We start from the raw sequence: 23,267 nt of genomic DNA on the forward strand, positions 1-23,267 counted from the left end.
GTATTCAATAAGCCCCGCCCACTTTTGCTAAGCTCCGCCCACTTTTCATAAGATATTTTTCTAAGCCACGCCCACTTTTCCTAAGCCCCGCCCACTTTTGCTAAGCTCCGCCCACTTTTCATAAGGTATTTTTTCTAAGCCACGCCCACTTTTCCTAAGCCCCGCCCACTTTTGCTAAGCTCCGCCCACTCTTACATCATTTCCAGTTCATCTCTGACTCACAAAGAAATCACTAGAAAATTACAGGATGTTATGGTTTTGAAAAATTTCCCAATGAAGGCTTGCCTAGGCTTGCCCAGGGAATTTCCAAAGGAAACCACACCCACCAGTCTTTCTCTATAAAAGCTTCAAACCCAGGCTCCATTTTAAACATTTGTTTTTGCTGGCAATGGTGTTTTGTGTGCTTGTCTCGAACTCTGTCTTCTATGGAACTAAACCTTCAAGTTGATGAACTGGATTCAAACCTCTTATCTATTGAGGTAAGATTTTTTATTTTCCTATTTTCAAACTTTGATTGAAGCATACTCATTTAATAATTAAATAACTTAATTAATACATTATTATTTTCTCTCACAGGAAATTGTGTCTGAAATACGAAATGAAAATACTGCTTTTGCTACAACTTGGGGGGAAATTGTTGGCTTGGTTGAAGACCTTGAGTGGGATGACTTTGGTGTTCCTTGGAACTCTCTGTCTTCTATGGAACTAAACCTTCAAGTTGATGAACTGGATTCAAACCTCTTATCTATTGAGGTAAGATTTTTTATTTTCCTATTTTCAAACTTTGATTGAAGCATACTCATTTAATAATTAAATAACTTAATTAATACATTATTATTTTCTCTCACAGGAAATTGTGTCTGAAATACGAAATGAAAATACTGCTTTTGCTACAACTTGGGGCGAAATTGTTGGCTTGGTTGAAGACCTTATGAGCGACCAAGACCCACAGAATGAGTTCGTCCTTGATGACCCAACCAAAGAGTTATACCTTGGAGACCAGCAAAATCCTGAAAAAGAGTTTTACAGCAATAGTACTCATTGTGAGTTATCAAGACAATACCCACTGAACAAGTTATACGTTGATGAGCCAGAATACAAGTTTTACCTTGGAGACTCACAAATTTTGAAAAAATCAGTAAATGAGTTCTGCCTTGATGGTTTAAATAACTACCTTGGAGACTCAGGAAAAGGGTTCTGCCAAGATGGTTCTAAATATGGGGTCTACCTTGGAGACTCACAAATTTTGAAAAAATCAGTAAATGAGTTCTGCCTTGATGGTTTAAATAACTACCTTGGAGACTCAGGAAAAGGGTTCTGCCAAGATGGTTCTAAATATGGGGCCTACCTTGGAGACTCACAAATTTTGAAAAAATCAGTAAATGAGTTCTGCCTTGATGGTTTAAATAACTACCTTGGAGACTCAGGAAAAGGGTTCTGCCAAGATGGTTCTAAATATGGGTCCTACCTTGGAGACTCACAAATTTTGAAAAAATCAGTAAATGAGTTATCCTTAAGAGACTTTGTAAGTTGGTTTTACTTTGAATACTTGAAATGTGGGTTCTGGATTGATAACTCACAATGTGATACATATCTTGGAAACTCAACGGGAATGTGGTTATACCTTGAAGACTTGGAAAGTTGGGTTTATGTTGGACACTTGAAACTTTTTTGGGGGCTTTTATTTATTTATTTATTTATTTATTATTATTATTATTTTATTTATTTATATTTTGGAGACTTTTGGAGTTGCTATCACTCTTTGGGATCTAAACCTATCGATGTAGTTCTTTGTCGGATGGTGCTTGATGGGAGCAAGATCAAGAAAGTTCTGGGAAGAAAGTGCAGGCTTACTCCCCCTTTTTACGTCATCAAACCTGAAAGCCTTAAAAGACAGAATTGGAAGAAGAGAAAAAAAACAAAAAATATACATTGTTCGTTCTGGGAAGAAAGTGCAGGCTTACTCCCCCTTTCTACATCATCAAACCTGAAAGCCTTAAAAGACAGAATTGGAAGAAGAAAAAAAAACGTAAAAATATATATATATAGGTGGAAATCTCATTTTGAAAAAGACATTGTGTTGGGCGAGGATTGAGTTGGGGTTGAGATTTTGAATGTGAGGGTTGGGGTTGAGATTTTGAATGTGAGGGTTGGGACACACACACATACACATCAACAAACAAAAGTTAAGCCTTGACTATTCAGTTGAGGATTCAGTGTTTGGGGTTCACAGATCTAAGAACGTCCACCCCTTGACACACATTATATACTGTTATACACCTCGGACTTGGCCCTCGAGTGTCCACAACGGTGTATAGTAGGAGGGAGTGAAGCGCCAACCTATTGCTCCCATTGCACACACACACATACACATCAACAAACAAAAGTTAAGCCTTGACTATTCAGTTGAGGATTCTGTGTTTGGGGTTCACAGATCTAAGAACGTCCCCCTTGACACACATTATATACTGTTATACACCTCGGACTTGGCCCTCGAGTGTCCACAACGGTGTATAGTAGGAGGGAGTGAAGCGCCAACCTATTGCTCCCATTACACACACACACACACACAAACAAAAGTTAAGCCTTGACTATTCAGTTGAGGATTCTGTGTTTGGGGTTCACAGATGTAAGAACGTCCACCCCTTGACACACATTATATACTGTTATACACCTCGGACTTGACCCTCGAGTGTTCACAAAGGTGTATTATCTGCTTAGTTTTGTCTTTTGTAATTCCTGTGAATAAAATGAACCTAAAATCTCTTCCCCTTCCAAATCATATATTTTATAAGTCCAAGGAACTGTATCTATTACATCAACAATTTTAAAAAGTTCTTTCGTCCATCGTTCAGTAAAACCCTTTTCAAAATGAGATTTCCACCTATATATTCTTACGATATCACCAACTTTGAACTTAGGTTTTCTGACATTAATCTCTTTTTCATATTTTAATTTTGTAAATGTTTCTGATGGCTTCATATTCGTTGACGTGTGAATCGTGTCATTATACTTATCCACAATATCCTGAATAAAAGATGACCATTGTTGTGAACCGAGTTGTGTGAATTTTTTATATAGTCTCTCTTTTAAGGTACGATTAAAACGTTCAACAACAACTGCCTTCCCTTCATTAAAGGTACTGTATAATGTAATACTGTTATTTTTTTGAAAATTCATAAATGTCTTGTTATAAAACTCTCTACCCTCATCAGTCCACAATTTCTTAGGTTTTCTCTTACTTTTATTAAATATCTGTTGAAAAGCTAACATAAGAGTATTACCTGTTTTGTTTTTTAAAGGGACAACCCACGCATATCTACTCCTCAAATCAATAACGGTTAAAGCATACTTGTACCCCTTATCATTATTGAGTTCAATCAAATCAGCAGACCAGATATAATCAACTTCCTTGGAATAAACTTTCCTTCTCTGAAACTTTGTGAATATTGGTTTATGTAATTCATCAGCTAATTGCTCTTCAGTCTTAATGATATCATTAGAGCCTATAAGTTTTTTGAATTTCCAAGTCCAAGTTTCAATTTAGCACTAATCATCTTCTTCACGATGAACCTATCAACTTTTTCTCTCAAGGTTGGATTTTGTATCAGAGACAAATTATACAACATTTCTCTATCGGCTTCATGCTTTTCTTCCAACGTTGTGGTATTCCCATAATCAATATCGTGTCTCATGCACACTTCATCAACTCTATTGATTGGTTTACTCCAGGATTTAGGATTGTCTGCCTCATCTAATCTTTTATCTAAGTTTGTGCCTGGACCACAGAAAGAATACCCTGGAAGATGTAATTCCCCTGGTATTCCAGTAGTTGTAAATTTACTTCCTGATAAAAACGTTTGTATATCTCCTCCGAGTTTGTGTTTGGAGATAAATTGATTTTTTTTTGAACCACACACCGAACATATACCTTTTTGTATAACCCTGTTATTTTTACTTTTAATATATGAAATATTTTTAGTATTAGTTTTCTTTTTACATTTGAGACAATAACTCATTTATTTATGAGAAAAATTCCTGCAGAGTGCAAAAACCTTTTTAGTTTCCAACATGCACATTTGAATCTTAATTTTTAAAACATAAAGAATCCTTAGAAATGCCTTCACTCTCTCCTCCATTTATTTAAGAAAAAACTTGAATTAAAATGAATAGCTTGACGATGCCAATAGTTTTGTCGAAAGTATTGCAAATAGACTTGTTAATTCTTTGTATTCCTCCTCGGTGGGTTGAGTTATTTTCTGTAATACCTCTATTCTTTTTTGAATCTCACTGGTTTCCATACTATAATATTTATTTATTCTCTCTCTTTCCTCCCTCTCCTCCCTCTCTCTCTTCTCTTTTTCCTCCTTCTCTTTCTTCTCCCTCTCCTCCCTCTCTCTCTTCTCTTTTTCCTCCTTCTCTCTATTCTCTCTTTCCTCCTTCTCTCTCTCCTCCTTCTCCTTTTCCTCCTCTTCCCTCTCTTCTTCAACTCCTTCCTCATCCCTTACTATACTTGAATCGTTTACACCCCATAGAATATTATACATATATTCATCAGGATTTCTTGTTATTCCTGTATCCAAAATAATTTTTTTTACAACAGGAAACCAATAAAATTTCTTTTGAATTTCTAAAAGAGCCTTACCTTTTCTTAACCTTATAATTTTTTCATTATTTAACATTCTAATTAAATCTAAAGTTGTCGGTTTATCAACATCAGCATAATGCCAATCTTTTATTGAAAATACCTCATTCTTATGTTGTAGAACATATTTATTAAAATACCGAATACCCTTTTCTTGAAGGTATGCTTGGACACAGAAATGATAATTTTCTTGAAGCCTTCTTGCTGTCATTTATGTATTAGAAATATATGTTAGAATAATATTATGGCACGAAACACCTCCCCATCTTCCCATAGTTAAATCATTTTGTATTTCCTTACTTATTATATATAATCCTGTTTTTTCTGTTTTCATGAGATAAACAAGGGCAAAACCATTATTATATTTACCCTTATTAAATTCTTTTATTTGTTGTTTACTAATCGTGGCTCCACAAAACTCATTCTCGATACCAAGTGGATAATATTCTTCCTTACGAGACTGATTTAATTGTTCCAGGTCTTCGAGGTTAATTTTAAATGACCAATTATACCCTAAATCATTCATATCATACCCCCATTGTTCTATTCTCATACAAACGATACGCCCTTCTTTATAAAAATTTATTTTAATTCGAACTGTGAATTCTGTATGACCTGGAGATAATATCAACACTTCTGTATCTTTAGAATACACAGCCGTTTTATTTAAGTATATATATTGTGATAAATCGCTTAATCTCACCAAGTCATTCGCGTCAGTCGGGCTTGGATAATTTTTTAATTTATAAGCATTTTTCATGTTAATATTTTTGTTTATATTATATTTATGTCGTTCAGCCTGTGCCTTTGTGTAATAATTTGATAAATCAATATCCAGTTCTTGAGATACACCAAAGATAGAACCATCTTTACCAACATAAGTCATTTATATTAGATTAAAAATAATATCATAAAATTTTTTATTTTTGTTGAGTTGAAATAACACATATAGACATAATTGACCACAACACTTGGAATTTAATTCTTGGACTTGAAATGTTTGATAAACACCATTCTGTAAGAATTTTATGACTTCAACAGGTGGTGGAAGACCAAAACTATCAAAATAATATTTGTCTTGACTATTAAAAATACAAACCCAATGAGAACCGTTCCCATCATTATCTTCTAAGTTCATAATAATATTCTTTGTATGTTTCGACACATTTGTTAATTCATCTCTCATACAAATAACCACATTATGAATTTTTAATTTCTTACAATATTTGGCAAGTTGTAAATTTGATGTTGTATTCTTTCCAAATTCTTTCAACCACTCATCAATGCTCATTTATTTATTAGAAAGATATAATCCATTACCTCTTTTCGTTAATTTTACACCTGCTTGTGCTATAGAAGAAAGCATATCTCCAACTAACAATCTCGCTTTATCAGGCAGACCTTCAAGTTTTTCAGCAAAATCTACAATTACACCACTTCCACTAATTTGTTTCTCCAACTCTTTGTTATGTCTTTCCAATTCTTTTTGAGCCTGGAGTTGAGCCTTCCTTTCGTTGGCAGTTTTGACCGCTGTTGAAATACCACCCGTCAATGCTCCAACCGCACTTAAACCAGCAAATAAAGGAATTAGAAATGGGAGAAATCCTCCACTCGTCTCTCTTATTGAATATTTTTTCAACATTGGTTTTGTCATTTTAATTTTAAGTGAGCCAGTGTCATTCAAGATTTTAACCTGTTCTCTTGTGAGCAAAACATCAATTCTTACTGCTCCTTTTCTCTGAATTGTATTAACGTTAATCGTACAAGGCTTTTGATTTTGAACACAAGATGATAGTTTATGAAGATTGATTTGATTAACATATACCCCAGTTGGTACTTTGCCACTCATTTATTTAACAAAAAATTATGTGAGACTAATCATCACACCATTATCTGTATTAATCTGCAATTCTGTTTCTTCCAAAAGCAAACAATATGTATCAACTTCTTCACTCTCTCCTCTTTCAATGTATAGGGAAGTATCCACTCGATTAGACTTTATAGTTTCTTTTTGAGCGCTCAGGTCAAACGTATAGATTGTATACAAACTTTTAAATGCTGTCATATCCAAAATAGGTTCTTTATTTCCATTACTTTCACACACCTTTTGGTAAGACTTGTATGCTTCAGCAAAATCATTTTTTTCCCAATTAATTTCCAATCTATCTCGTGGATAAAATGTTCCATCTAGAGAAACGCGAAGTTGTTTCACCTTAGCATTATCACTCAATGCATTATTCTTATCAGTCGCAGTATCACCATCTGGCTTTTTAAAAATCATCCACAGATATCGTGGCTTTCCTTCCAGAACACCCAAATTCCACGTGTAAGTAGTTTGATTGAGTTTAACGTGTTGACATCTTCTTTTGAGGTATGATACACTGAGTGGTTTCTTTGAGTTAAGTCTTCGATTCAACATCTCTTCTGTTTTAAGATTAGGAGTATATTCACTGATATACCAACTCATCTCCTCAATTACAAATTTATTCTGATCACCAAAAGCATTACCAACACCAAAAAGCAATCTATTTTCATTATCATTCCTTTGTAGTTGAAATCTAATTTTAAGACCATACAGAACTTTATCATAATCACAAAATCCAAATATACCTTTAAGAGGAACTGCCACAGTAAAACTATTTTCTGCTTTTGTATCATCATTATACATTCCTTTCCTTTGAATATATCCAGGGTCTGTGTTTGTTCCCGTTGACATATCAGGAATAAAACCTTCGACAGACCCCTTTCCCATTCTATCACTGAATGTATAGAGTGTAAATTTCATCATTTCAGATACAGCAGAGACATAATCAACCGCTTCAACTTCTTGTGTTCCAATATACAATCGCACACTATCAAACATTTTCCAGAAGAAATCATTTACAAGTGTAGCGTTTGTGTTATTCCCAGCCTTAGTGAATTTAAATTTACACAACAAGAAACTTTCGGAGAGATTCAAATAGGTTTGTTGATTATTTATTTCAAAACTTTTTGTACCATTTGTATTCCAGTCTGTTCCAGTTATTGCATTTACCTTGAAGTAATCTTCTTTTTAGTGGAGTTTGAGATAACAATAGTATCATCCAAATCATAGATACTATCAATTGCTTCCATACTTGTATTTATTTAGGAAAAAGATGTTAAAACTTTTGAAACCCTGATCCAAGTATTTGAATTATTTTCTGTCGTTCTTGGGGGACAACTGAGTTTTACCTTTCTTAATTTCTTTTATTGCTTGTAATTTATGAGATTCTTTCTGAGCATCTTTTATACTCTTTACAGCACCTGCTACATTTCCCACAGCAGAAGCAGTTGAACCAATTAGGTCTTTATGTTTAAGAATAGTTGAACCAATACCCATGAGAGTATCAATTATCCCATCTCCTCTAAATTGATGTCCAACACCCCTTTGTCTCTTAGGTTTATAGTATCCTCTACCAAGATACATACCTTCACCCTTGTAGTACGGGGAAAGGAACATCCCATCCCCTGTAATTATTTTATATTTTCCCAACTCGTGCTTCCTCACAATAACCATCGTATTTATTTATTGAAAAACTTCACGTAGGTGAATTCTGATGGATATAACTTCTCCATTAAAAGAAATCACACGATTATCTTGGTCGGTTATCCTAAAATTTACTCTGTGTATGGTTTTTCCTGACACAGGTAGATAAACCAAATTTTTAGGCTCCATATTGAATTTACAACCAATTGGGGTTGAGTATGCGCTGAATGAAAATATTGTATTTGTTTTTAATCCATCATTATAAGCACCATCAATCAAATCACAGTGAATTAACACCGAATTTATTCCTGAGGATATTTGAATGACATTATCACTGTAAAACGTCCCATTAGTTTCAATCTTTTTTGAGGAGAAACCTAATAACTCTCTAAATGAATTATCAATTGTGAAATCAACCTTGTAGTTATTTTTAACTTTAATCGTTGATTTTGAAGTATGTTTTTGAATGTTTATAACAATATTTTTTGGTTCATCACCCTGTTCTTTCATAAGACGAGCAATTTCGGAAGATATTTGAGAAATCTCGTATGCTCGGGTGAGACTGTTATCGTTTTGTATCCACTTCCCGGATTATAACTAAACTTGTCATTTTTCTCGGTTATATTAAATAAGGTATTATAAGTCTCCATGGACAATAAAGATGCCTCATATTCTTTTGTTGTGTTAAGTTGTAGTGGGTATGGGAATGAAGATGTGTGGTCGCTTGTTGTGAAATTAAAACTCAGGATTGTGCTTCTCATCTTATTTAATATGAGATAAAATGTCTTTATATTGAGATTTATTAATTATTTTCATGTTCATCAACTGGTCTAAAATGGCTGATGCTTCATTAAAACAATTGTTATTTCCAGCCTTCTTACTGCCGAACAACAATAACAGTCTATTAACTAATTGCGATGGGTCATTTGGAAGAAAACTAATACCTGAACCAAGGATACTTAAAGCCTGAATAATGTGTTTCTCCTTCTCATTCTTCCTACTTTTACCAGAAAGAATAACCTTATAATTTAGAGTGTTCAGCAAATCAATATATACTCTATCATCATTATTTTCCATATCCAATGGTTTATCAATATACTTTGATTCATCCCTCACAGTTGAACCTTGTCTTCCATCTTTTGTGAGAAGAAACATTAATCTCGGAGTTAGTTTAACAGGGGTTGAGCAGAACTTAAGAACCTTAATTCATCATTAAATATCAATACCTTTTCTTGAACAAGATGAAATATTGCTGGTTGTTCTGTTGGAATGAGTCCTGCTTTGGTTTTTGAATCCGCTGAATATTCATTGTTTTGAACAGCATTCACAATATAATCAGGGGGTTGATTAATCTCTTCCAGTTGTTGAAATAAACCTTCATCATCATATTCTAATTCTCCTAAATGCTCTAATTCTTCCTCCGTCATTTGACTGAAATCTTTTAACATTTGAAGCTTTCTAGGAGTATATTCTACTGTGGGAACTGTGGAAACATCTTTCATTTTTTCTTGGGAAGTTTTTAAAAGTGGTTTAAAAAATTTCTCTTGTTTTTTTCAAATGCTTCTTCGCCCGTTAGTTTCTGTCTGCGTTTCTTCTTTATGTCTTCCTGTTGTTTTACAACTTTTGAAACCAACTCTTGATGTTCCTTAAATCTTCTTGCTCTTTCTTTTGTATCCATTTATTTATTGTAAAATATCATTTAATGAATTGTAAAGATCAACAGGGAAATTTTCCTTTTCTTCATCATTCAGGTAGATGTGTTCAAATAAATCCTTTTCTTTAAATATTTCATCAAATTCTTTATTAACATTAATGCGAGTTGTAATTTCTTCTTCACTAATCCTTGCATCTCTGCTTTTCATACGTTTGTGTTGAGTTTCTTCATCAACATCAAAACCGAATGATAAAATCTTCACTCCGCTCAGATATTTAATAATTTGTCTCGTTCCTTCTGGATTAGTTTCTAATATCCCAACACCACCAGATTTTAGTTTCTTTAACTCACTCTTACAATGTGAATATTTTGTTGTACCAAGAGAAACCTCCTCAAATATTTGTCCTTCATTCCTCAATCGCATATGTTCCTCCACTGAAATATAGTGATAATCTTCACCTTTTACTTCTCCAGGTCTTATTGCTCTAGTTGTTGTTGATACAATGCGTATCACGGGGTGTTTTTTAAGTAAATTTACAATATTCTCATTTGTACTACACAAGAACCTTGATTTATGAAAGTTTTTTCCAGAAGCAGATTTACCCACAAGATTTATAATAATAGTTGTCATTTATATATGTAATTGTTTATAAAACAAAAAATATATCCCTTAATATCTCATCTTGTTTCACAACAATATATTTATATTTTTCAGTCGTGTGCTTCATATAATCCTCAAATTTCTTTTTACTACATAATGTAGAACAATTATCTCTCCAAAAATTATTGATATCTATTGAATTTAACTTGAATAAAATAAAAGTATTAGCATTGTTTCTGATGGAACGACGAGGAAGTTGAAAGTCAGATTGACTAAGATAAATACAATTACAAGAAGAATGTCTCCCTCTTGTGTAGTAGCTGTCCATTACCGTTTGGTTTCTCTCATTAACACAATCATCAAAGATAACGAGGTTCTTTTTTGATTTATCTAAATCTTGGGGAGACGGTATATCATCCGTATTATCACTAAGAATACAAGTTATAAGATTTGATTTCTTTTTACATCTCTGTGTATCACAAAATAGTTGAATTATATCTTCAATGTTATAATCATTTAGGTTTTTTTGACGTTTAAATAAACCGATTATATCTTCTTTTTGAAGACCAGCATTAAAACCTTGTGAGAGTAGTTGATACTCTGGTTGAAAACTCGACTTTGTGAAAATTATTAAATTATCATAATCTAAAAAGTTGGGAGTGAGGAGCATTTTTAAAAGTAAGCAGGTTTTTCCACATCCACTTGAACCAACTATGAGACATCTTAATGAATTTGGGAGATTTTTATGGTTGTTAAATTTTATCTTATTTTCCCAAATAGGTAAAAAATCATTCATTTATATATTTGAAAAACAGGTTATTTAATTTATTATTGGCTTTTTTAGAAACTCTATATTTTATCCTAAGTTCAGGTTTAATTTCAAGATAATCCATTATTTTATTTATACAATATCTTGTGTTGATATTTCCCTGAAAATTACATCCATGAATAATATACAACAACAATCCTTTGAACATTTCTCTTATACGTTCAGTTTCTTCCCTTGTAAGGAAAGGTGTGTTATCATCCTCATACTTTACATTCATTTCTCTAATCAATCTTGTAAAGTAATTCATTTTTGGTGTAAATCTAAAAGAATTATTTTCCTTTTTATATTTTTTATTATCATTAATTAGAAGATAATCACAGAATATACATTGTTTATAGGCTTTTGACTCTGTGTTTAATCCCCGTCTTTCACACGCAGGACAATTCTCAAATTTGTCATATGGAGAATCAGGAAAGTCTAGCATATTTTCAAGTAAAACTTTACTTAAACTGAAATTCATCTATACTTTCAGTTGTATATTACCATCAATATCGATATACTTTTTTTCATTATCAGATTCAACGACAACATTTTTTATATTAAAGGTAATTTTAAAATTATCGTTAACTACTATTGAACGAAATGTCATTTCACCTGATATATTAACATCCTTTATTTCATCAAGATTTACATCTTTAGGGTTGTTGAAAAAAATACAAATTTCTCCTTGCATATTACAGATGGTCTTATCTTTTCTTTCTTAAGCTTCATCCATAAGGTTTTTGTTCTTTGATACTTTTTCTTGTTTCATTGCTTTTTCTAGTTTTGAATATATTACTAGAAGGAGAGGAGAAACTTTTGTTAGAGATACTTTAATTGATGTTCTACCAGGTATACTAAAAGCCCTTCCACTGAAGGAAATTGAAGAACTCATATTATTTACCATAATAGTTTTTATCCAATAGTTGTTATATTTATCTTTGTTCAATTTTACATCCTTGACATATTTCTCAGTATCTTTAACAGATGAAGAGATTGATTGAAACTTGTCTTTTGTGTCTTGAAACATTGTATTTATTAAGTGAAAAAGTTGGAGGATAAAATGTTTTTAAGCACAGATTCACCTATAAATTAAACGAAATTTTCATCAAGAAAATTTTAGTTTAAGCAAAGTTTTATTCTATAAATATGGTGAATACAACGTACTGCGATGTTTGTAATCACGAATATAAACATTATAGAAAACACCTCCGAACCAACAAACACACATTTAATCTGTTTCATAAAATATCTCCTCTTGAGTTGGAAAGAAAACATTGTGATATCTGTTCAAAGGATGTTTTGAAGAGTAGTTATAATAAACATCTTCAATCACAAAAACACAAGAAAAATGAGTTTAAAGTAAAGGGAGACTATTATATTGAAAACACTGATGGGGCATTTAAAGGGCATATAAAAATAAGGATTTTTCAATTTGGAGAACCCGGTCCATCATCAATAGCTGAATCAATTGAAATAGTGAAACCCGATGTTGAAAAATTTATTAAAAAGACATTAAAAGAAATGAAAACTTTAAAGTTTTATATGGGAGTGAAAATGAATATGAAAAGACAAGATGAAGAACAAACTCCTTATATGAGAACAGATCTTCATTTTATAACATCATTTCAAGATTTTTTGAATAGTGGAGTTTATGAAGAACTATCAAGACAAGAGGAGGATGTTGATAATACAGTGGTAGGAAGTGGATTCAATATTAAAAAAATCATCTTTTTAGATATACACATTCTAAAATCAAACCCTCTTAAAGCTTCTTCTTATATTGAATTACCAAAAGAAATAAAACTAAAGAAGGCAGTTGTTAATATTAAGAACAATGATAATAAATGTTTTCTCTGGTCTGTTCTTGCTCACTTACATCCACCAAAATGTAATTCAGAAAGAGTAAAACAATATATGAAATATGAGAATACCTTGGACATTAAAGATTTTAAATTCCCAATGCCATTAACAGATATTCCTAAATTTGAGAAAAAGAATAATCTTTCTATTAATGTATATGGATTAACGGATACAAACAAAGTTCAAATATTAAAAATTTCAAACAACTATAAAAATGAAGAAACACACATTGACCTTTTATATTTTAGTGTTGGAAAGAATTCACATTACACATACATCAATAATTTATCAAGATTAATCTCTTCTCAGGTATTCAGAACAGCAAACAAAATATATCCTTGTAAGCGATGTCTTAATTCATTTCATACAAAAGAACGATTAGAACAACATTCAAAATATTGTAGTAATCATAAATCAGCTGTAATTACAATGCCTAAACCTGGTGAAAAGATTTATTTTGAAGATTATAATAAATCTATCATGCACCCATTTGTGATATACGCTGATTTTGAATGTATCCTTAAAAAGATAAATACTGCTTCTCCTAATCCAAAAGAACCATATACAAATAAATATCAAAAACATATTCCTTGTGGTTTCTGTTATTATATCAAATCATCTGTTGGAGAAAAGTAGAACAAACTTGAACATTATCGTGGAAAAAATGCTTCACAAGAGTTTGTAAAACGATTAGAAAAGGATTGTATAAGACTCACTAAATTAATGAAAGAAACAAATGAACCGATGAAATTAACCAAAGAAGAAAAATTAGAATTTAGAATGAACAATATCTGCCATATTTGTGAGGGGGAAATTAAGGAGTCTAAAGTTAGAGACCATTGTCATCTTACTGGTAAATATAGAGGTCCCGCTCATTCCTGTTGTAATCTTAATTATAAATTACCTTCTTTTATTCCAGTCTTTCTTCACAACAGCACCAACTATGATACACATCTATTTATAAATGAACTTTCAAAAACACCAGGGAATATTTCTGCTATAACAAACACAAGTCAAAAGTATATTTCATTTTCAAAAATGATATTCACAAAACCTTTAACTCGTATTAGGTTTTTAGATTCTTACAAGTTTATGGGAACACCACTAGCCTACCTCGCATCAAATCTAAGCTCCATGGACTCTTTTCCAAATCTTAATTCATTCTTTCCAAAAGAGGAAATTCTCACTAAAGAGGAAATTCAGATTAAAGAGAGAATTCAAAGTAAAGAGGAAACTGTAATTAATGAAGAAATTCTAACTGAAGATGAAATTCTAATTATAAAGAAAATTCGAACTAAAGAGGAAATTCTGATTAAAGATGAAATTCTGATTAAAGAAGGAATTCTTACGAGAGAGGAAATTCAAACAAGGAATGAAATTCAAAGTAAAGAGAAAATTCTTACAAGTAAGGGAATTTATCCTTATGATTATATGGATTCATTTATGAGATTTAAAGAAACACAACTTCCATCAAAAGAAAGTTTCTATAATAACCTTAATGAAGAAGAGATAAGTGATAAGGAATATAAACACGCACAAGAAATATGGAAATTATTTAAGATAAAGAACCTTGGAGAATATCATGATTTATATCTAAAAACAGATGTTTTATTGTTAGCTGATGTGTTTGAAGCTTTTAGATCACTCTGTCATAATAAAAATTGTTATGGATTAGATCCTGCCCACTATTTCACAGCTCCTGGTTTAGCTTGGAGTGCAATGTTGAAAATGACAAAACAAGATATAGATTTAATCAGTGATGTGGATATGCTTTTGATGATTGAGAAGTCCAAGAGAGGTGGAATATCACAAGTATGTTCAAAAAGATATGCTAAAGCAAATAATAAATATCTTCCAAATTATGATAGTGAAAAAGATAGTAATTATTTGATGTATTTTGATGCTAATAATTTGTATGGATGGGCAATGTCTCAATCTCTGCCTTATGGTAAATTAGAGTGGGTGGAAGAAAAGGATTATGAAAAGGCTTTGATGAATATTGTTATTTCTTCTCAAGAGGAATTGAATGACGAAGAAGAAGGTTATTATTTTGAAGTTGATTTGAGGTACCCGAGTGATCTTCATAATAAGCATAAAGATCTTCCTTTTGCATGTGAGAAAGAAACTCCAAAGAAAGAATGGTTAAGTGATTATCATAAAAGTTTTAATATTAAAGGTAAATCAACAGAAAAGTTATTAACAACATTCTATGATAAAGAGGGATATGTTTTGCATCAGAGAAGCTTAAAACAATTTTTGAGAGAAGGATTGAGAGTAGCTAAAATTCATAGAGTTTTAAAATTTAAACAAAGTCCTTGGGTGAAAAAGTATATTCAATTCAATACAGATATGAGAGCAAATACAAAAGTAAAATTTGAAGGGGACTTTTATAAATTAATGAATAATGCTGTATTTGGAAAGACTATGGAAAATGTTAGAAACAGGCAAAACATTAGATTCGCAACATCTTGGAAAGAAGCTTCGAGATTGATAAATAAACCAAGTTTTGAGAGAGAAGAGGTTTTTTCAGAGAACTTTTCTGCAATTCATATGAAAAAGGAAAGTATTGTAATGGATAAACCAATTTATATTGGAACAACAGTTCTTGATTTATCAAAGATATTGATGTATGATTATTTGTATAATGACTTAAAGAAAGAGTATGGTGAAAATGTTTCATTGTTGTATATGGATACTGATAGTTTTATCCTAGATATAAAAACTGATGATGTTTATGAAGATATGAAGAAAAATATTGGAGTATATGATACAAGTAATTTCAGCAAGAAGAGTGAGTTATTTTCCAAAAAGAATGAAAAGGTTATTGGTAAGTTTAAGGATGAGTTGGGTGGAAAAGTAATGAGTGAGTTTATTGGATTGAGAGCAAAGGCATATGCTTATAAGTATGGTGAACAGATTGATAAGAGGTTAAAGGGAATAAAGAAATATGTAATAAAGAAATCAATAACTTTTAGAAATTATTATAATTGTTTGATGAATAAGAAAGAAGAATATAGGAAAATGAATACAATAAGAAGTTATAAACATAACATATATAGTGAAGAAGTAAATAAAAAGGCATTAGGAGCCTTTGATGATAAGAGATTTATTTTAGATAATGGAATAGATTGTGTTCCATATGGATATTGTATGATAGAGTGTATAAAATAGATTATGTTTTAACGATGGGAAGATGGGTTATGGTTTTTTAAGGGCTACCGCCGCGTTTTTTCACAATATATAAATGGTTAAACCAAGTATTAATCAAACTAAAGAGTGGAGAAAATCTCAGTCTTGGTATATAAATGGAAAACATAATGAATGTGAAAAATATCAAATAAGTCTTATTGAAAAAATAACTAAAACAAAGGTAAATAAAACAAATAAGCGAATTAATTTAAAAACTAGTAAGTTAGAGGATGTAAAGAAAAAAATGAATATCCTTGAATGGACTGAAAACTTTGATGGTTATCAATTGAACAATGAAAAAACAATTTACTATAATCTCAAAATGATATGTGGCTCAGGAGGTGGTCAGATGAGAGCATTAAGAGAAGTTTATCATTTCGTAATGGCACAAAAGGGGTATCTTCAAAAATATAAAGATTCAAATGTTTTGTTTGTCAATATTTAGATGGGGATTATTGTGCAAAGAAAATTAAACTATTGAAGGAATTTGAGAATGAACAAATCTTTATAGGTTCAATGAGTGAGCTGTTCAACCCCCAGGTGTTCAATTCAATGAGGTTCAACCTCCAGGTTAAAAGGGGAGACAAATAAATATACCTTGGGATAAAAAGGGGATTTATTTTTAGGGAAAAAAAATATGAATCGCTGAAAATCCCCCATTCATTTACATGGGGAAAAGTGAGCCAGAATCAGTATTCTTACCCTACTTGCATTCCACACCACGCTCGAGTCTGTGGTTGATCAGTGCCCCAGACGAGATACACTTCTAGTCTTGGGGGATTTCAATGCATCGACTGGAACTGATAGGGATGGTTATGAGATGTGTGTTGGTCCCCATGGGTCCGGAAATATGAACCAGAATTGCACTAAGTTCCTTGACTTTGCAATAAGTCATGGACTAAGGATGGCTGGTTCATGGTTTCAGCGCCCACATGCTCATCGCTGGACTTGGTATTCCAACGCTGGCAGTGTGGCAAATGAGATTGACGATGTCCTCATTGACGGTCGTTGGAGGATGATCCAGAACTGCAGGGTCTACCGGAGTGCTCAGTTCATCAATCCTGACCACAGGCTTGTTGTAGCAACTCTAAAGATGCACCTTGAATCCTGGAGAATGGTACCATCCCAGCCGAGGCTGGATGTTGGCAAGCTCAGGGATGAGAGAGTAGCTGAGGAGTTTGCGAACAGGCTGAGTGGACACTTGGGGGGTCTGGGTGCTTTGGGGGGTCCTGAAGAGTTGTGGAGTGCCTTCAAGACCACCATCCTTGATGTTGCCGGTGGATGTCTTGGAGCTCACCGTAGGGCAAAGAAGAATTTTGTCTCTCAAGGGACACTGGATACCATTGACCAGAGTTGCAGGGCCAGGCTGAATGGCAGAGCTGAGCTGTTCAGGGAGCTGAGGCGTAAAACTGTACGTGCACTGAGGGTGGACAAGGAGTCCTATGTGCGAGGAATCTGTGAGGGGGTAGAGCATCACCTGTGGACAGGTGATTCTCGTCCCGCTTACAGGGGAATTCGTGCATTGCGTTCATCCAATCCCATCCCTCGGAGCACTGCAGTTAGAGCAGAGAGTGGTAGGCTCTTGACAGAGGAGTCTGAAGTGAAAGCCCGCTGGGCCGGTTACTTTGAGCGGTTGTACCAAGCTGATCCCCCAGCTGTCGAGTTGGACGTCAAGGGTGTTACAATCCCTGTTGCTGACCCTCGAATCAACTGTGGTCCACCTTCTCTTGTGGAAACACGGGCTGCGGTGAACCGGTTGAAACGGGGCAAAGCTCCAGGGATCTGTGGCATCCATGCTGAACTTCTCAAGGCTGGTGGAAATGCTGCACTCGTGTCGTTGCATGCAGTTTTGTGCTCTGCCTGGAACACAGGCATCATCCCAACTGATTGGAAGAGGGGCCTTGTTGTTCCTCTCTGGAAAGGGAAGGGTAATCGCCAAGACTGCAACAACTACCGAGGGGTGACGCTGCTCTCAGTACCGGGCAAGGTCTTTGCTCGGATAATTCTTGAAAGGGTTTGCCACCATCTGCTTGAGCACCAGCGTCCAGAGCAGTCAGGCTTTACACCAAAGAGGTCAACGATTGACCGTATCCTTGCCCTTCGGGTCCTCACCGAACGCAGACGAGAGTTTCGGCAGGGGCTGCTTGCAGCCTATGTTTATCTCTGTAAAGCGTTTGATTCAGTGAATCGGGATGTCCTCTGGAGGATTCTTGGTCTTCGTGGGGTGCCACCAAAACTGATCGATCTGATGTCTGAACTCTACTCTGGTACTGAGAGTGCTGTGAAGTGTGGTGGTGCCATCTCTGACATTTCCAGTTGTGACTGGAGTTCGTCAGGGGTGTGTACTGGCCCCCACACTATTCAGCACTTGTATGGACTGGATTTTAGGGAGGATGTCGGAGAGATCAAGCTGCAGTGCATCATTTGGGAATGTCAAGATCTCGGACCTTGATTTTGCAGATGATGCAGTCATCTTTGCGGAGACTTTAGATATCCTTTTTGGGGCCCTCGAGGTGCTGAATGAGGAGTCGGAGCCGCTGGGATTATGGGTTTCTTGGGTCAAAACTAAGATCCAGGCTTTCGGTGACATCTTAGATGCTGCTGTCCTGTCTGTGTCTGTTTGTGGTGAGGATGTTGAGGTCGTGGAGAGATTCCCTTACCTTGGCAGTGATATTCATGTCTCTGCTGGCTGTGAGTCCGAGGTCAATAGACGTCTGGGACGGGCCTGGGGAGTCATGGATTCACTGGATCATGGGGTGTGGCGCTGCCAGTACCTGTGCGGGAGGATGAAAGTCCGAGTCTTCAGGTCCTTGGTACTTCCAGTCTTGCTCTATGAATGCGAGACTTGGACTCTGACCAAGGATCTGAGACGGAGACTTAATTCTTTGGTACTGGGTCTCTTCGGAGAATCCTTGGCTATCGCTGGTCAGATTTTGTGTCCAACGAGCGGTTGCTGAGAGAGACTCGGATGAGATTTGTTACCTGCATAGTCCGTGAGCGTCAGTTGCGGCTGTATGGACATGTGGCTCATTTTCCTGACGCTGATCCTGCTCACCAGATTCTCTCAGCGGGGGAGTCTCGTGAGTGGAGGAGGCCAGTGGGCCGACCACGTGCCTCGTGGTTGCAGCAGGTTGACCATCATCTCAAGGAGATGGGGATGGGCCTGGCATCTGCCTGGGGGATGGCCAGACTGAGGCCCCTGGAGTACCGGCGGAAAGTGGAAGCAGCGACGCGCTGTTCTGGCACATGTTCCCATACCTGACCTGACCTGACCTTAATACACCGAAGACCCTTCAGGACCCTGTACATCCTATAAACCCCATTAGAACCCTTAGACATTGAAGACCTTCTGTCTGAGGGCCTTCCACAGTAAAACTTGAGGGTCACCACCTATAATCAAAAGGACCCCCATGGGTAAGCCACCTCAGTCCCAAGCGAAGAGGGGTGCAAAGTATAATTAATTGATTAATTTTCCATCCTATTTTACAGCTTCTGCTCATCTTGGTTGGTAGTACAGCAAAAAGTCCCACCTAACATCGAAAAAGTTCCATGTGGCAAAGAGAATTACCCCTAGACCTTTGGAATTTATCCTTAAAAATTTAGAATTTCCCTTTAGAGCCCTTTCAAACTCCCCGAGAGAACTCCCTTTTGGAGCTACCATTTATAATTTACGCTCGAGAACCATTTAGAATTGACTTTTACAACTTTAGAATTTACCCTTTTGAACCTTTTCTCTCAAGCGTGCTTTCACTGCGGAGGTTACGCAGGTTTTTAATTTTTTTTTTTGGTATACCTTGTTGAGGCTCGTATGAGAGCAAACACAAAACATACAGCAAAGGGGCGGGGGGGGGCATGAGACAAGAGGGGTGGGAGAGGGAAGGACAAAATAGTGCGGCACAGACACATCAGGAGATTTGTGGAAGGGAGAGGGATGGGGCAGAGAACACAGGGTAAACAAGATGGACATTACAAGGACTTTCAGGAAAGAAAGCAGGGAATGTGAAGGAGGGGGGTTTGGTGCAGATTAACGGGGGTAGAAAAGATCATGGTTTTGGATGGGGGAAGATAAGAGGTGGTCGTGAACAGCTCTTTTGAAGGCTTGAGGGAAGAATGGGATTGAAGAGAGTGTGGGAGTTTATTCCAAAGGCAGGAAAAAAGAGGAATGAAAGAGTGGTGAGCAGTGATTCATGATTTTGGTAATTTTACCAGAAGTGGGTTGCTGGTGGACATTGAGCACCCCACAGAAATATGGGGGGGGGGACATATGGCAGACAGAACAGGGGGGATGAGACCAGAGAGGAGATAGCAGAAGATAGAAAGACCACTGACCTGCCTGCGGTGAGAGAGTGAGAGGCACAAAGACTCAGTCTCACTGCGGGATATACCAGTGATCCAAAATGCCTTGGTTTCCACAGCATGAAGCCGAGAAAGGTGAGAGGCAGGAGCAGTAGCCCAGAGGGGAGAGCACTACTCCAACAAGCTGTAGATGAAGGCTTTGTATGTGATCAGGAGCTCAGGTAGGCCGAAGAAGGACTTTGCACGAAGGAGGATTCCCAGTCGGCGACTGGCTTTTTGGAGGCCAGGTTGGAAATGTGGCTTTCCCAGGAAATATCATGGCAGATAGTGAGACCCAGAAGCTTGAATGAAAGGACTTCTTCCTGCGGATTGTTGAGAAAGTAGGTGGGGGTGTTTTCCAGATGGTCCTTTTGGAGAGACATAGTGAGAGTGTGAGATTTCTCAGGGTTGAAAGACATGTTCCCCATGTTGGGCCAGTTTGTGATTTTATCCAGATCTGCAGAGAGCGAAGAAGCTGTTCCTTGCTGGTCTGAGGAATGACAGATTGTACGGCAGAGGGTGGAGTCATCAGCAGCGATAAAGAGGATTTTCCTGCGAGTCGGAGAGATCATTGATGAAAAGCAAAAATGAACAGGGCCCAGCATGCTACCTTGAGGAACTTCAACCTGTACAGGAAGAGGGGATGAAAGAACTCCATTTAGGGCCACACGTTGACTGCGACAGGAGAGGAAGTCTGTGAGCCATGAGTGGATATGCCCTTGGATACCATAGGAAGAGATTTTGGTCAGCAGGGCAGGGTGCCAGACCATATCAAAAGCACGTGATATGTCTCGGGATATCCTCTGATTTCATGTCTGGTATTGAGGACCTCCATCCATTGTTGGGAGAGCAGAAGTAGCATATCCAGGGTAGAATAACTTGGTCTGAAAACAAATTGATGATCGGAAATCAAGCCATTGGAGAAGAGGAAGGATTTATTGTCTGAAGCGAGCATGGATTCCATAACCTTGCTGATGATTGGGAGAAGGCTGATTGGTCTGTTGTTGCAGGGATCTGTTTTTGCACCTGTTTCTCCAGGGCAGTAATGTTTGCTGATTTCCAAGCAGATGTTTGATGACCTTGAGAAAATGAGCAACAACAAGAGCAGAGGAGCAGATTTTTAGGACACATGGGCTTATGCCGTTTGGACCGGTTGCAGAATCTGAGTCGAGGTTTGACAGCAAACTCTCCATTTTGTCAGAAGAAAATGACATGGAGTCCAGGGACAGTTGGGTGCGACTGGGTAAGGTGGGTACAGAAAGCGATGGGTTTCGGACACAAGATTTAGATGCAAACACCGATTTTAGGCATTCAGCCTTTTCACTTGCGGTATCAGCAGTGCAGCCATTTAAGCTAAGGGAGGGGATGGAGGGGGAACATACACCAGAATCAGATTTGATTAGATGCCACCAGGATTTGGAGGAGGGAGAGAGGTTTGAGAGATCAGACTTGAGATTAGAAAGATGTTGTTTTCTGGCTCTCCTGAGGGTGGATACACACTTGTTCCAAGCTTTATGAAAGGCACTGAGATTACCGTCAGTTAGATTTGCTTTCCATGAGGCAAACACAAGTTGTTTCAGGCCAACAGCCTCGTCACAAGCTTCCATGAACCATGGGCGGGAGGAAGGGTAGGACAACTGAAGTCGAGAGGGGATAAATCTGTGCATGAGAGAGAAGAAGTTTCTTTGAAAGAATTCCCAGGATGAGTTGATGTTGGAGTAAGTTGCGATGGGAGACCAGCCTAGAAGTTTGATGGCTGCTTGGAGACCCTGCCAGTCGGCTTGAGTGAAATGCCAGACTCGACGGCGCTGACGTGGTTCTCTAATAACAGCCAGAGAGATGTCCACTTTGACAAGGACGTGGTCAGAAGAACCGATTGGAGCGGAGAAAGAACAGCTGATATTTTCAGGGAAATTTGTCAAAATCAGATCCAGAAGAGATGGAGTACCATTGATTGAGATCCAGGTTGGAAAGTTGACTGATTGAGTCAGTCCCAATGAGTCGCAGGAGTCTTTTGTTGAAGTGCCATGACAGGTGAGAGGTACCCACACGTAGCCAACTGGCATGATGACAATTGAAGTCACCCCACATGAGGAGGAGAGAGTTTGGATGAGAGGATAGAAGTTGGTCCATGTTTTCGGACAGTGAGGTGTAAATGGAGTCATCGCTGTTTGGTGGACTGTACAATACACATATAAACATGAGGTGGGAGTGGAGGGGAAGCCATAGCCAGAGGTATTCCGGGGTGTGGGGGAGAGAGGTCAGTGCATGGAGAGTGAGGAATAGAATCTTTGATGAAGAGAGAAACTCCTCCACCAGGACGAGGCTCAGGTCTGTCATACCAGAAGAGGGAGTAACCAAGGAGAGATACTCAGGAGTCAGAGACGTCTTGACGGAGGAACGTTTCTGTGAGGAAGATTATGTCTGGTTTGTTTGTGGCAACATGTATGGAAAGATCTGTAAGGTGTGAGCGAAGACCCCGGATATTTGAGGTGTACACTGTTAATGAAGAGCAAGGGGAGGAGGCTTTGGGTGCAGGGGATGGGAGGGGGAGGGGGAGAGGAGGACAAGGGAGGAGGGGGGAGGTAAGGAGAGTTGTTGAAAGAGTGTGGGGGATTGCAGAAGAGCTCGGAGAGGGGGCCGGGCCAGATGAGGAGGAGAAAA

At 36.6% G+C, this 23,267-nt stretch overlaps 1 protein-coding gene and 1 long non-coding RNA gene across 7 annotated transcripts in view; both read left to right on the plus strand.

The window, feature by feature from the left end:
- The window catches only part of LOC147024382 (pleiotrophin-B-like), a 306,009-nt gene that overhangs the window by 109,924 nt on the left and 172,818 nt on the right, over window positions 1-23,267 (plus strand). The gene's annotated exons all lie outside the window — the stretch shown is intronic.
- Window positions 92-3,050, plus strand: LOC147024383 (uncharacterized). Of its 2 annotated transcripts, XR_015058997.1 has the most exons (3): window positions 92-479; window positions 577-753; window positions 851-3,050. It is a non-coding gene; the product is annotated as an uncharacterized LOC147024383 (long non-coding RNA). The 2 variants fall into 2 exon arrangements; XR_015058996.1 differs by having other exon boundaries at window positions 92-753.

The sequence above is a fragment of the Eptatretus burgeri genome, chromosome 6 (genome assembly GCF_056783735.1).
Source record: "Eptatretus burgeri isolate ZD-2024b chromosome 6, Ebu_testis_v1, whole genome shotgun sequence".
Classification (NCBI taxonomy): domain Eukaryota; kingdom Metazoa; phylum Chordata; class Myxini; order Myxiniformes; family Myxinidae; genus Eptatretus; species Eptatretus burgeri.